This window comes from Suricata suricatta, chromosome 1, assembly GCF_006229205.1.
Source record: "Suricata suricatta isolate VVHF042 chromosome 1, meerkat_22Aug2017_6uvM2_HiC, whole genome shotgun sequence".
Lineage (NCBI taxonomy): Eukaryota > Metazoa > Chordata > Mammalia > Carnivora > Herpestidae > Suricata > Suricata suricatta.
This window is the reverse complement of record NC_043700.1, coordinates 49,020,444-49,035,875: the sequence shown is the minus strand read 5'-3', so window position 1 is coordinate 49,035,875 and position 15,432 is coordinate 49,020,444. Positions and strand designations below refer to the sequence as shown.

Genomic DNA, 15,432 nt, shown 5'->3' with positions numbered 1-15,432 from the left:
ACTCAGTGAAAAAGAAAGGCAAGGTCTACTATACCTGTTTGATGGTGGGGGAAACTGACATGGAAGGATGAACAGAAGGATTGGAGAATTCCTCTGGTAAAAGACCTCATGTGGAGAAAGCCTCGGGCTGTGATAGTGAGGGATGTCAGAGAGTCTGAAGACATGTATGCCTGTTAGACAAAGATAGTCCCTCTCCAAGGATGAAGTATCTTTTCTTAGAGCATTCTGGGTTTGGTGTAAACCATGAGCCTACTCTCGATTGGGAATCATGTTTTATGGGGTGACAGGCAGCAAGGTCTCAACAGCCAGAAAGGAGCCAGGGCCCCACAACCAACAAACATGTTCTGGCTTCTCTCTTCACTGGGGGCACTTCTTGAAGCCCAGCGCCCTCCTGAGGCTGACTTCCCAGGACTGGACCTTCTCAGCCTTCCTCTGGTTCAGGGTCTCCAAGGGCACATTGGTAGCTCTCAAAGGCTGGTAGACCTCCACAGCTGCACCTTTCTTTGCATCTACAGGTTGTTCAGCTGCCACACTCTGCAAACCAACAGTGTGATTTGGGACAAGTTACCAATGTCTCTGGACCTCAGTTTACCATTCAAAGTGGGCCCAATACCTAGCTAAGTGTTTGAGAGAATGAAGTGGAATAGTAAATGTGAACATGCTATAGTAAGTATTTAATAAATTATTTACTACTGTGGCAGATGGGAAATTGTCTTGAGAGGACTAGAATGCTACTATAGGTTAGCCTGGGGGAGAGAAAGCACATTCAAACTGGAAGAGTATAAATTTGGGAAGGTTTCACAAGAGAGATTGCATTTGATCAGCGCTTTCAAAAAGGAGCAGGTTTTTAACTCGAGGATTTGGGACCTGGGGCGGGGGAGATTCCAGGGCAGGGGACAGAATGGTGAAAAGCTCAGAGGTTTAGCAGGCAGGGAGGGCCCAGCTTGACCAAACATGGGTGGGTGGGGGAGCGGTGGGCACTCTGGCCAAGATCCCTGGCTCAGAAAGACCTGGTTCCTCACACTGGGCTCCGCTCCATTGCTGGGGTGTCAATTCTGATGATAGAATGCACTTTGCCAAACAGCTGTCCTGAGAGACTCTGGCTTCCCTCAACTTCCTGTCACAGTGACAGAGCCTCGGCCCCCTCTCGAGCCTTGATGGATGGCCCCTGTGCTGGATTTCATACATCTCCGTCTTCCCCAGAAGCTGTGACACAAGTAATTGGTGTCACCTCTGTTGATTGCATGCCAAATGCTGACAAAACAGTCCATAACAACGAGCTCCAGTGGCTGCCCTTGATTATGTGGGTGAGGGAATTGCTGGGAGCTGACCCTGTGTGGCCCCCAAACTCTCTGGGGGTAACCAGAGAGAGGCAGTTGGCCCAGCTGGACTAGATGGGAACATGTGCAAAGGTATCCTGGCCCCAACCTGGAGAATGTGCTAGAAACTTTCTAAACTGATGCAGTTTGGTGTTTGGGATCCATGACTCGCATCCAAGGCTATACCTGGGGTCTGACGTCTCTGGTCAGTGCAGTCCATGGGTGTTCAGCATCCTGGCAATGTAGAGGTAGTGACCCTCAAGAGGTCCCCCAGCTCCTGCCAGCAAAGCTGATATCTTTCCCCTGTACAGATGACACACCTAAGGTTAAATGAGTTTCATCTATAAATACAGATTGAAGTGTTGGCCAGAACAGGGGTTGGGAGAGGGGTGGGCTTAGGTGGGTAAAAAGCCAGTCACCTGCTCCTGACCAGGGAGAACTTGCATTAGGCCAGGCCCACTGTGACCATGCTGAGACCTTGGCCTTTATGACCTTCAGGGTGGAGAGGGTGGAGTGGCCTCTCAAACATCTCCTCTTTCACAAGAGTGTGGCAGCCCCATCCATGCACACAGCTCAGCAGAGAGAGCTGCCCAGAACCAGGAACACACACAAGGGCCCTCCCGTGTGTTGCCAGAGAAGAACACCTGCTCTTGTGATCTGATCCCTCACTGGAGTTCCACCAAGACAAACAGGGTTAGCTGAGGATTGGCTGGGCACTGAGAAACATCCATCCACTTCTCTCGATACACTAAAATCTGCCCCTAACATTTGCCTTAAAATTAAGCAGAAACAGCAGATAGCTGGATACATGAGCCATACCACAGTGGTCTCCTTTCTGGGGCCTTCCTTTCTTTCTTTTGTTCTTTCTTTCTTTCTTTCTTTCTTTCTTTCTTTCTTTCTTTCTTTCTTTCTTTCTTTCTTTCTTTCTTCCTTTCTTCCTTCCTTTCTTTCTTTCTTCCTTTCTTCCTTCCTTCCTTCCTTCCTTCCTTCCTTCCTTCCTTCCTTCCTTTCTTTCTTTCTTTCTTTCTTTCTTTCTTTCTTTCTTTCTTTCTTTCTTTTTAAGTTTTATTTTGAGAGAGACAGAGAGAGCATAAGCGGGGGAGGGTCAGAGAGAGAGGGAAGGAGAGAATCTCAAGCAGGCTCCTTACTGTCAGCACAGAGCTCATCATGGGGCTTGATCTCACAAAGGGTGAGATCATGATCTGACCCAAAAGCAAGAGTCAGACATTCAACCGACTGAGCCAGCCAGGTTGGGACTTTCTTGATTGATCCCTGCCCAACACCAAGAGAAGCTTTGAGAAGCAAGATCCCCGTGCAGGAAGAGTCCATTGCCTTGCTCTGAGCTCTCTCCATGAGGACTTTGGGTGAGAATTGGTCTTTGGTTTTAGTATCAGAAATAATATTCCAGTGTTTTGTTTTGGTTTGTTTTTACTCCTCCCAAAAGTCATGTTTCTCTCTCGTGGCAACTGCTGCATTCAGGGCTCCCTTTGGCCACAAGCACTTTTGGCTCCATTTTACCTCCCTTCCTTTGTTTTCTTTTTATCCTGTTATATTGTTGCATCTAACAGGTTGCTGTAAGTCCTTTTTGGTATAAGGTAGAGTAAGTAATGACATAGTCTCAGTACTTGTGGTCTAGATTCTTTATAGGGAAGAGGCAAATATTTTTCAAAACTCATTGATCTCCTGGGCCCACTTCCTGTGGCCTCTGATTCTGGCCTGGGGCGGGGGGGTCTGAGCATATATTCTGTACACCTACCATATATGCCATGAGCCATAGACAAAGAGGTGGTGGCACTTGAGACATCTCAGCAGCAACTCTTAGGGTGACTTCATCAGCATCTTCAGGCACTCAGTCACCAAGACAACTTGGTCTGTTTGGCCAGCCCCACAGCAAATGTCTAACTGCTGTCCCAGGTGGTTGGTCTTTGGGAGTTAATGGCAGGCCTGCCCAGGTGTCCTCTGTGTGTACGCAGCTACTCTGCATGGGCTAGAGGGTGTCGAAGAGCTCCTGCTGCTGGGCATGGGACAGGCGGGAGAGCTGGAGAACTTAGCTGTCAGAGCTGTGGCCATCCTGGGAGCCTCTCTTTCCTTGTTTCAGATGGATGGTGCTTGCCTTCCTCCCTAGGGAGGTCTGGAATTAATGATTTCTTATCTGCACCTGCCCCACCCACAAAGAGAGAGGGGGCTCTTGGCGGTTGGAGCAATGCCAGGGCTGCCCTGAGGAGGGATGGCCGTCCCCCCAGCCTTCCTTCCCAGGCCACTGGGCAGCTCCCTAACTGCCCCTCCACAGAGCAGTCTCCAGCCAGGCCCCTGGGACCTGCAGATCCTTCCTTGATCCCCGCCTGGCCTGGGAGAGTCCCTGTGGCCGGCTCATTGTCCCACTCCTGCCACTTTTCCTCTGCCGCATTGTTCCCGTTATCAGCATCCTACATGCTGCAGCGGCTGTACAGGAAAGCGTGGCTGCCGCTGAGGCTGCTGCTGAGGCTGGCTGGAGGGGCCCAGGTGTCCCGCTGGTGGGGGCTGCCAGTATGATCAAGGCTCCCCAGGCCTGTCCCAGAGTCCTGGCCGGTGGGAGAACATGGTGCATGGCTATGCTCTCTATAGGTACCTTGCTTCTCCGTGCTTTAGTGGAGGGGCATGGGCAGGAGACCCTGGGCCCAGCTGTGATGTCAGGAGGTACATGCAGTCTCTCCACCTCTTTCCATCAATATTGATGCCCTGCACCCATCAGAACCTGTTAGTTCTCTCTCCTTGCATCTCTGATTCCTACTCTGTTAAACGCAGGCCTGCCTATGCTGTTTACAGAATCAAATGAGGCCCAGGAAACAGAAGTGTGAAGGGCACACCTTGCCCACAGTACCTGGGCCCTTTCTGAAGTGAGGGGTTTAGATTAGAGCAGGCCTAATAAAACATCACCTATCCAGAGTTTAGGGGGAGACAGGGTAGGGAGAAAGGAGAACCCCCCCCATCTTTGGTCTGTACCATGGTAGAATATTCTAGGCACAAATTAGCAAGTAAAAACATAGGGCACCCAATTCAATTTGAATTTCAGATAAACAAAAAATGATTTGTGAAATATAAGTAGATCCCATGCAATATTTGGGACATAATTATACTAAACAAATTACTCTTTTTTAAATCTGAAATTCAATGGAATTGGATGTCCTGTATTTTATCTAGCAATGCTACTTAAGACCCCATTGTGGGGTCTAGAATGCTGTAGGGCATTCTTTTCAAAGTTTAGACAGGACTGGAAGCTGGGGGACGGTTCTCCCTAGATATGTCTCATTCTCGAAATTTTCTCTGGAGCACCTTTTCCAGAGGAGACCGGCAGGCTGCAGGTGCATCTCTAGGACACAGGGTCTTCCAAGTGTAGGGCCCCTAGAACAGCCCCAGCCACATGCTTAGGGGCCCCAGGACTCTGCAACCTCCCCAGGTGGGGGCACCTCATCAGGGGGTGTGGATGCATAAGGGGAAGTCTGCAGAACTGGCCCAGTAATGGAGGTAGACCAAGGGAAGATCCCGAGCTGGTGAAGTTTGTTCCTACGTGCAGGGATGTCCCGCCCTCTGCTGGCACATGCAGATATGACAGGATTTCTCCTTCAGAGTTGGTCTCTGGGAGATTACCAGATAAGCCACATTTACAGCTTATCTTCAGTTTTACTATATCTGCTCTGGGAAAATCTGAATTGTGGCTTTCCTGTGAAGAAAGATTCACCCTTGTGAATCTTAATTGTTGAAAAAATATCCCCCCCCCCCACTCTGGCCAAAAAGGAACTTGGAGAAAACCAACTATAAAATTTCACTAGTTTTGTCTTCCATAAGGAGTGAACTTGGAAAATTCTAGAAACAAAGAAGTATGCAACAGTCTGCAAAGTAATGTCTCTCAATATCATTAATAGCGGTGGGAACAGGAGGATGGGATGACCACACTGAAGGACCTCGTATCTCCTCTTGATCTAGCTCACTGGGGCAGGATGCCATGATCACATTCGCTGCACCACAGACTTAATTCTAAAGTCACTGGCTTGTGGAGTTCACGATTTGCTGTTCCCTTCTACTGACTTGGATACTTAGATGCTTCCTGTGATATTCCTTCTGTTTTAGTTCAAGACACTTCAGAGGGACCAGAAATCTCAGGACAAAATTTGCTGTACTCAATAGGCCAGTAACACAATTCCTACAGGTAACAGCTAGAGGAGTATAATAAGAGGGGTCTATTAGTTCCAGTCAATGAATAGTTTAACTTCATGTATGGAATAAAAGAAATAGTACTTTTTCACCATCCAAGTATTTATAATCAGGAGGTCCCTGCCTGGCTCAGTCAGTTAAGTGTCCAACTTGGGCTCAGGTCATAATTTTACAGCTCATAAGTTTGAGCCCCACATTGGACTCTGTGCTGACAGAACAGAGCCTGGAGCCTGCTTCCGATTCTGTGTCTTCCTCTTGCTCTCTGCCCCTCCCCCACTCACTCTCTTTCTCTGTCTCTCTTATCTCTCTCAAAAATAAACATTACAAATTTTAAAGATTTCTATACTCTGAGTGGAAATAACATGGTTATTAGTTGTGAGCTAATACATGTGCCAGGATTTGTTATCTATAAACAGGACAGCAGCAGGTTTTGTGGGGGACTCAACGATTTGGAGGCCTCTTAAAGAAATAAAACACAAGATTGTGAATGCATATCTAGCCTCAAAAGTGAATATTTATTTGGAATGAGTAAATGCATCCCAGAAAATTGTCTATTTAAAAAAATAGACTATTTTTAGAGCAATTTTAGATTCACGGTAAATAAGGCAAAAGGTAAAGAGATTTCCAGTGGACCCCTTGTCCCCCAGCATGCACAGCCTCCCCCCTATCAACATCCCCTTTAGAGGGGTACATTGTTATAATCAATGAACCTGCCACTGATGCATTATAATCACCCAAAGTCCATAGTTTACATTAGGGTTCATTCCTAGCATTGTACGTTCTATGGATTTGGAGAAATGTATAGTGACATGCTGCTACTGTCATAGAACCATATGGAGTAGTTTAACTGCCCTAAAAATCCTTTGTGCTTCACTGACGCAGCCCTTCTTACTTCTTGACTCCTGAAAACCATGAATCTTTTTATGTTCTCCATTGTTTTATCCAAATAGCATGTTTATAAAAGAAAAAACTCAACAAGTATCCCCAAACCAGAAAAATAATCCATACAAGCTCTAGCTCTGTATATTTCAAATCTTGAGACTCCTCTGCTTGGTACATACTTTCAGTGCTGGGAGCCCTAAGACATGTGCTCACCAAAGCAAGATTTCTGGCCTTTCACGTTCCTCTCATGGCACTGTTGGGTCCCTTGGGTGTTACCTGGAAGCCATTTCATACCTGGATGGTTAACAATGATTAACTACACAGAAGTGACTAATGTATGCATATACATGGCAAGTATGACAGAGGAGAAGGCAGAGTGGTAAAAAGCAAGTCTTAATCAATTTGTGATTAAAATATTTCACTTTTGCAAATTTCACAAAGGAGATGACTGTGTTAAGGCAGTTTGGCTAGAATGGGGGACACCAAGGGTTAATCTTATGCATACCAAGACCAAATCTCAACACAAGTGAAGTTAATGTTATCCACGGAAATATGGCTTATATTTAGAGCATAACATGGTGGATGTCTTGTTATTTCCAGTGTTCTGAGTGTCTTCAGGGCATTTTTCTCCCCAAAAGCATAGTCCTATATGAGTGATTCTGGTTTGTATGTGTTTTACGCAAACCAGGCTTCTGACATGTAAGCCCAATAAATAAATGCTCTTTATTTACTGTTTATGAGATCTAGCTTTATCCCAAACTTTCAGACAATGTTAGATTTAATCTACCCATGTTCAAATTAAGGCCCACTTTGCACTGCCCACACCTACCCTGTGTCCCACCCAAGGATGCTAACATGGTAGTGAATGCCAGCTAAATGAGAATAATAGAGGGAAGGCATCTTGGGGGAAGTAATTCGATCTGTGGCAATATGAACACAAGGTTCAAAGTCAGTGGAACAGAACAAGAGGAAATGTAACACAATGGGTGCAGGCAGACAAGGAGGACTGCTAACACAGGACTGATCTCCGGAGTCTGACAAGGGAGCACTCTGTGAACTTACGACCTCCTCATCTGTTGGGCTGTTTAAACATAATTTGAAGGAGAAAAGAGCTCCAGTTAGATGACCATCCTTAGGGCATCAGAATTTGAAGTTTGTCTTGTAGGACAAGTTCATGCTTGGATTTTAGGTAAACAACGCCCTCTACTGCTAAACAGCTCTCATGACAGTTCTCTGGGTGACTGCTTTCCCAAGGAGGCTCTGTCTCCAGGAACCCCCAAAGAGGAGTGGAACAGGTGGAAATAATGTTTGATCCATAGGATACTAAGAGCCTTCAACCAAAAGAGAGGCTTCTGTCTCAGATTTAGATTCAAGCATCCAGCTGAGGTTAGACAATGGGGCCCTTAGAATTCCAACAGCACCAAGATATAAGAATATTCACATTTTCACAAGTGTTTGAATGAGTAAACACACACACACACACACACACACACACACACACAAGCAAACACTTTTTCTACCTCTTTGGATCAGATGGATTGGCTAGTGTTTATATCTCTCTTACCAGATCAGTTCTTTGCAAGCATAACAGAAGGCTTTGGAAATTCAGAACATATTCTAGGAGTCAAGAGTTTAAAGCACTTCTCTCCTCCCTTCACCCCCTACCCTCTGCCACTGGGACCTCCAATGTTATTTAAGAATGGGTATAGCTGTGAAATTAGGTGATTAACTAGTTTTTACTTAACCTTCTAATTTCTGTATAAGTCTAATTACATGAAACAGAAGTTGGTGTTTTGATTTTTTACTTTGCTTTTCTGTTTGGAGTGTCATTGTAACTACTGTATTGTAAATGATGGAAAATAATTGCATATGTTAAAAAATATGAAACTTTATAAAGTAAAAAAAATTAAATTAAATTAAATTAAATTAAAAAAAAAAAGAGTGGTTAGGGGCACCTGGGTGGCTCAGTGAGTTGGGCGTCCACCTTCAGCTCAGGTCATGATCTCACAGTTTGTGGGCTCTACCCCCACATTGGGCTCGCTGCTGTCAGCCTATTGGCACAGAGCCCAGAGCCTGCTTCAGATTTTGTGTCTCCCTCTCTCTCTGCCCCTCCCCTACTTGTGCTTTGTCTCTCTCTGTCTCTCAAAAATGAATAAATGTTAAAAAAATAATAATAAAAGAGTGGTTAAAACCATTGACTTCATGGTTTATATAACTTAGAATATCTCTCCAGGAAACCTGAGTTTTCTTCTTTCCATCCACCCCTCCTCCTGCCCATCCTCCTCCTCCTTCTCCTTCTTTTCCATCTCTCTTGCATTTTCTTCCAAGCACATTTGGAAGCTACAATATATATAGTGATTTAAAGTAACCCAGGCTCGGGGCACCTGGGTGGCTCAGTAGTTAATATCCGACTTCGGCTCAGGTCATGGTCTCACTGTTCATGAGTTCTGAGTTCGAGCCCCACATTGGACTCTGTGCTGATGGCTAGAAGCCTGGAGCCTGTTTCGGATTCTGTGTCTTCCCCTCTCTCTGCCTCTCCCCTGCTTGCTTGCATGTGCGCTCTCTCTCTCTCTCTCAAGAATAAATAAGCAGATAAAATGTCCTGTCAGTGTTTGACTGCAGGTAGCCTCTATGACCTGTGGTAAACTACTCTTTTTACAGTTTGCATACTCACTTAACCATTATGGATCATTTGACAAGCTCTTTCACTAGCTTCACTGGTTACATCAGGCAAAATGCCTAAAATCATCTGTACTTATGGGATTTACAAGGTTTAAAGGCACTCTAAGCGATCTAGGCTCATTTGCTATCTAGAAATGCAAGAACTGCAAAGCTCATAAAGGTCCTTGGAAGGTCAAATCGGCAGGCTTACCCCACCGCGTACTAGTCTGAGGAGAACTGTGCTCTTCAGGAGTGTACAGCCAGGTTCTAAACACCTGATTCTCGGATATGCCAAGTCTCAGCTCTGAAGGAAACAGCTCTCCATGGAGATCTAGATTCTTCCAACTGTGCTCCATCTGACTTCTTCTCTGAGCTTCTTGGTAGGTGAGATGAGAGGGGGGAACCTGAAAGGATTCATGATAATGATCACGATGCCCGGGGTGGAGTTGTTGGAACTCTCACGGGCATGGGAACCACCTCAGAAGATAATAAATAATAGTGACACACAACAACAAGGACCAAATGTCTCCCTTTTGATCTTCTATTTCCTCCATAGGGGTCTTGGCGCCTGGGTTCAACACAGACTTGAGTGTTTTGTTCTACTGTTTGTGTCTTAGTATGAAAACACAAACACCAACTTCCTTCTGAGTGCAAGGCAACCTGAGGAGAAGCAGGAGAAACTCTGCAGGGACAGGTCCTGCCTGTGTTCTCCACACCCTCAACTTCAGCAGGTGTGTGCTGGGGAATCTTCACACCCTAATCTGTGCTGAGGTTCAAGTGGAAAGTGAAAAGCCAGGCTGAATATCCTGTGCATGCGTACGTATAAACACACACACACACACACACACACACACACACACACACATCACTCTGACTGTAAATACAGGATTCAGCCTATAAAAGAAACAATAAGAGCTAGATTCAATGAGGTTTCCCCAGCAAATGGAGTGTTTAAGGTTTTGCTGGGATTCTATTGTGTAGACTGGAGTCTCTTAACACAGTAAGACAGCAAAGCAGTTTCCTGTTATGGAAACAGCCAAACCCTAACATTCAGAAAGTCAATCTATACAGCAACTGGATAAACAACCAAGATAATGATCAGCCATAATGGGCACAATAGCCAAAATGGGATTACTTGGAGAAAAGGGGTTGGCGCAGACCCAAGCAATGCAGATGAATACAAGCCATCTCCTGCTTAACAATCCCCATTCATTGTGCCCTGGGCTTGTGCACACCGCCCTGTACATGGTGTCCGGGAGTGTGCAGGTACAGATCCCAATGCTATTTATAGGTGGCTGCTGGGAGCTGTGTGTCTGGTTCCCTGGGTGACCTTCCGGAGGCCTAGGGCACTGTGCTAGGACAGGTGTCCTGTCTTTGCCAGCACTGAAATTGGTGTCACACTCCTGGTCTTGCCATTCATAAAAGTGAGTTCATCCAAACCAGTTCTGGAATTCTGGAAACTTCTACGGTTTTCTTACATGTAAAAGGCCATCCTAATAATGGATTCTGACTACTCTGCTCTGCTTCCTCTGAGGACTACATGGCTGGCAGTGCCTTTTGATTACAGAAGAAGTAGCAGAAATAGCCTTGTTTTATAAAGTATCTGAGCACTGGGAAACTGCAAGGTTGTGTACAGTGAGACCTATCTTCTGCCCTTCAAATTGCTCTATCATCAGAGGGCTCCTGGATTTCCATCACCTCTTACTCAACACATGTCCATGTTAATCTGTCCTGGTAATGATACAATTAAGTATCACCCTCCAACTAGGTAGACTGGGTGATCATGACCCCATGTGTTCTGACATGGAGGGCGCTGGAAGGTCTTCTTGACTCCCAAATCTTTTACATATTACCTGATTTCTATCTGAAAGGAAGTGTCCATCATTTGTTTAAGTTCTTTGGGTTAAACTAAAAGTTGGGGTGCATTATGAGTGGGGACATTGTGTCAGAAAAGCCCATGTCAGTGGAGATACAGCCTGGGAAGGAGATCTAGGGCCACTGGAGTACCCCATAGCTTTCTCTGTGCCCGAATATCTTTGTCTGGGAAGAGAAAACAGGACATAAAGGCCTGGGAGGTTGGAGGGTGACATGAAGCACTGTCAGGGCCTAGATAGCACATTCTAGCATCAAGAGGGACAAAGAAGGCTAACTTAGGATGATGGGAATATTTGGAAATGTTCAGTGGAACAGAGATCACAAAAAGTGATCAATAAATTCTAAGATCTAAGAGCAAAGGCATTTCAATGCATTTACAGTATTGATGCATAGGAATTTAGTTTCCAGAGATGGCAAAGATTTTATAAAGATCATTCTAGGACAAACGCTTAGCTCAGAGGGAGGCTGTGACTTTCCCAGGCTGCAGAACAGTTGAAATACAGGAATGAGAAGTCCAACTTCCTGAGTCCATCCTTCCCACCACACTGTCTCATCACCATTATAGTAGTTTCCCTGTGAGCCACAAGGCTTTTCAAGGCCCGGGAAGGCCTGACTGAGGGCCCTATTCAGGAGTCTTCCATTCCCTTGGCACTATCTTCCTCTAAGTGGGGAGGAGGGGAGCAAGGCTCCTTGGGTACTCTGTCCAATCCCTGCCTAAGAGCAAGGCCTGACCAGGGTGGAGAAGACTCTGATTTGCTACTCTACTTCATTTCAGGCAGCTCTGCCTTCCCTATACCTGAGGAGAGTGGGGAGACAACAGCCAAGGCCAACGGCTGGCTACTTTGAGCAAGAGAGTCTTCAGGCCAAGTAAATCAATTCTAGATTCCAATAAGCAAAACATTTCCCATTGATATTGCAGGTTCATGTCTATATCCCATTCAACTGTGACAACTTCTCTATGTATATAGTATCCCATTATCCCACTTACAAATAAGAGGGGTGTGCCCACAGGCTAAGTAACTTCCATACAACCAAGGATCCAGTGGTGAGTCCTGTGCTCAGGATCCTTTCAGGCTCTTTGACTCCAAGCCCAATGCTTGTTCCACTAAACCTCCCAGTGCTGAATCCACAAGGCTTCTGCTTAAACACTACATGGTATCCAATGATGCAGGGATGAGTGTTTGTTTGCCTATATTCATTACAACTCAAAACTTTCAAACTTATATTAGATAACGTTGCTCAACTGCTGCTGGTTCAGACTGGAATCTGTGGTCCTATTAGTCTATAGTCCTTAAGAGTAAAATAAGTCTGTTCTATTTCCATTCCCAAATGAGGTGAATTGCCATGGCCCACTACCGTCCACATTTCTCCATGGTGGAGAAGTCAGCTGCCTTCATTATATAGAATAATAAAGATGTGACCTGAGCAAGGAACCAGAGGAAAAAAGCCTGTCTGTCCACGCTTCCCTCCCACACAAACAGGCCATTTGCTGGACCCTGGCTTCTGATCTTTTATTGACTACAATCTGCTCTGTGACTCAGAAGACAGAGCAAGTAGCTTCTACTGTAGAACTGGGTGTCATCGTCCTATTCTTCTCTTATAGGGCTCCTGGGCGGGACAGGGCCTGGGCCCCACACCTGTGACAGACCTCAGATTCCAGCTTTCCAACAGGTCTGTATTTTCTTCTGTGGTGTTCATATCAGGTGTTTAAATCCAGTGCCTCCTATGGCAGCCACTTGGTGTGTCCATGTGCTTCTCATAACAGCCCCAAGAGGGCAATATTATTAATATATAGAGTAGCAAGTTAAAGAACATAAAGGCTACATTTTGCAGGCTGATTCCATAGCTAATCAATAGCTGGAACAGAAGCTGAACTCTGGATTATTGGACTCTAGGTTTGGTGATCTTTCTAGCACACTATGTGGTCTGATTCCATGGTCTTCGGGCCATCCTAGTCTTGACCCAGGGAAGCTCCCAGTCCTTCCGGTTTAGCCAGACCTCTGGCCTGGCCTTCTTCTTCTCTGGTGGTCTTTGTACCCACCTTTCAGAATGGCCAAATTGTGTATCTCCACCTGGACCTGAGACTCCACTTGCTCACCCCTTGTAGCCACTCTTTGCATATTCCTGGGGTACAACTTTTGGTGACTTCATTTCCCTTCCTCTGCTTTTCTTGGCATCATCCAAATGGTAGGAGTAATGAGAACAAAATCCCAGTCAGCCAAGTGCATGTCCAAACTACACATACCTGTAGAGAGACATGAAAGAACATGAGACAAGCCTGGGGTCCTTACTCACTTTGCCAAGAATGGATCTCCCATTGCAGGTGCTAAAAGTAGGATCTCCATATTCCCAGAAACCAGTAGCATTAGCTCACTTCTAACGCAGGCCAAGAGATGTGGTGCAGGTGGCCTCATTGTCTTGTGAAGCTTCTGTGGTTCCCTTTTGCCTACAGAGAAGAGTCCCGCCTGCCTGATAGTCAAACCTTCATGATTTGGCTCCCCTTTGCCCTGTACCCAGCAGAGCTGTTGTCCCCCACCCTCTGTCTCCCCCATTCATCTGTATCTGCCTCCTCATGGGCTATCCCCTCCCTTCCATTTCTCCAAATCTCACCTGTCCTTCCAGACCAATTTCAAATGATGGCTTCTTTGCAAAGCCTTTCCTAATGATTCTATTTTGCAAAAGAGGAAATAGGAGATAAGTGGAATTAAACAAATTGCACAACTTTATACAGCCAGTGAGTGGTGAAATACAGATTTCAAGCCAGGCCTGTCAGACTCAAAAATCAAGGAATCCTATCTTCCTGAGAGGAACGCATGGGATAACATACTCAGTGCACTGCCAAGAATGAGACGCCAAAGTTTATTTTTTTTATTTTTTATTTTAATGTTTTTATTTATTTTTGAGAGAGAGAGAGACAGTGTGAGCAAGGGAGGGTCAGAGAGAGAGAGACACACACACACAGAATCTGAAGACAGGCTCCAGGCTCTAAGGTAGCTGTCAGCACAGAGCCTGACACGGGGCTCAAACCCACGAACCATGAGATCATGACCTGAGCTGAAGTTAGATGCTTAACCGACTAAGCCACCCAGGTACCCCAATAGGTGCCAAAGTTTTACACATTCTACTGGAAGGCAGGAAGCATAGGATGCAAATAGGACCATGCCCAAGTTGGGGGTTAGGGCAGTCCCCTTGATAGAGACCACAATATTGATGGCACTAGCTGCCATTTATTGAGACACAACTATGTATGGTGCATTCTGCTAACTTTAAATATGGTACTTCATTTAATCCTCACCACTCTCCTAAGTTAGGTATTATTATTCCATTTTCTTCGGAAGATTGTGTTTAGAAAGCCCACCTAAGCTAGGTATTTTCCCCACTAGTTTTTATAATACTTGTGTGAAGTATGTTTACTTCTATGTTATAGTTGGCATAATTGGGGCTCAAAGAATTCCAGCACTGGCCATTGAACATGGCAGACCTGGGTGAAAGCCCAAATCTGATAACTGTCCCACTGGGGAACTGGGGCCGCTCAGCCTACACAGATGGAGGAAGAGATGGAGACCTTCCAGGCTGGAGCTATGCACTGGCTGGATGCTAATCAGTAACTATGGCCTTTGTATGACTTGAGTGTGGTTCCCACTGTTTAATGGAGTAGAGGAAGGATGCGAAAACTGAGGACAGGTGCAGTGCCCATTTATAGAACAGAGAATTCTGGAGAAGGATCCCATGTGGAGCAGCAGGTAAAGATGAGTCTGTGTGGGTCCAGGGACCCAGGTTCTGGTGTTTGGGGATACGGAGTAGTCTGGAGGAGGCTGCAGAAGAGGAAACATTCCCTCAGCTGGGAACTTCCACCAGGTTGTTCTCTCAGGCTTGGTATGTAAAAGTTGGGGTCTTGACTAGGTACTAGCAACCAATCTCTAGCCTTTACTTCTTGGAAAGCAAAGACAAAGACTCCTAGAGAAAGGGAGTTTTCTCTTTACACCTTCCTTAGAGCAGGTGTTAACTGTGTCTAGGGCCTGTAAGAAAGTGGGAATTTTGTTGTCAAGGAAACAGGCTCAGGCTGGGATCCCCCATATAAGGAGACTACTAGACAGAAAGGGCACCAATAAAGGATGCAGATAATTTGGTTCAATTTCACACACATAATTCCTCACTGAGCCTACTCTGGAAACCATGGTGGTTGAGGAATGAGAGAGACAAAGAACCTGCCCTGGGGGGCTCTCAGTGAGGATCAGTAAGCTGCTGAGAGTCATTTCTGAAGTAAGGTGGGTTTGCAAGGTCTCCCACCATCTAATGGTGACTGGTATCTACATCCACTCAACCCCCACTCAATTTCTGCTTGAGCACCGACCCCTAAAGCACCTGTCTGACTGATATCAGGAGTGACTTGCCTTCTTATGCTAAAAATATGTGAACTGTACCTTATGAAAAAACTTGTTATAGGAGTTTCTTCTTTTGTGATTATAGGAGCAAATATTACATTTCCTGAGAAAACCTGTTT

At 45.7% G+C, this 15,432-nt stretch overlaps 1 long non-coding RNA gene across 3 annotated transcripts; it reads right to left on the bottom strand.

Annotated features, from left to right (window-relative positions):
- Positions 1-253: 253 nt before the first annotated feature.
- On the bottom strand, positions 254-2,125 carry LOC115298087. Of its 3 annotated transcripts, none has more exons than XR_003911621.1 (3): positions 1,739-2,125; positions 1,506-1,660; positions 254-534 (listed from the first exon to the last, which is right to left on the bottom strand). It is a non-coding gene; the product is annotated as an uncharacterized LOC115298087 (long non-coding RNA). The 3 variants fall into 3 exon arrangements; XR_003911613.1 differs by having other exon boundaries at positions 1,506-1,639; positions 1,739-2,122; XR_003911605.1 differs by lacking the exon at positions 1,739-2,125 and having other exon boundaries at positions 1,506-1,730.
- Between the last annotated feature and the right edge of the window lie 13,307 nt (positions 2,126-15,432).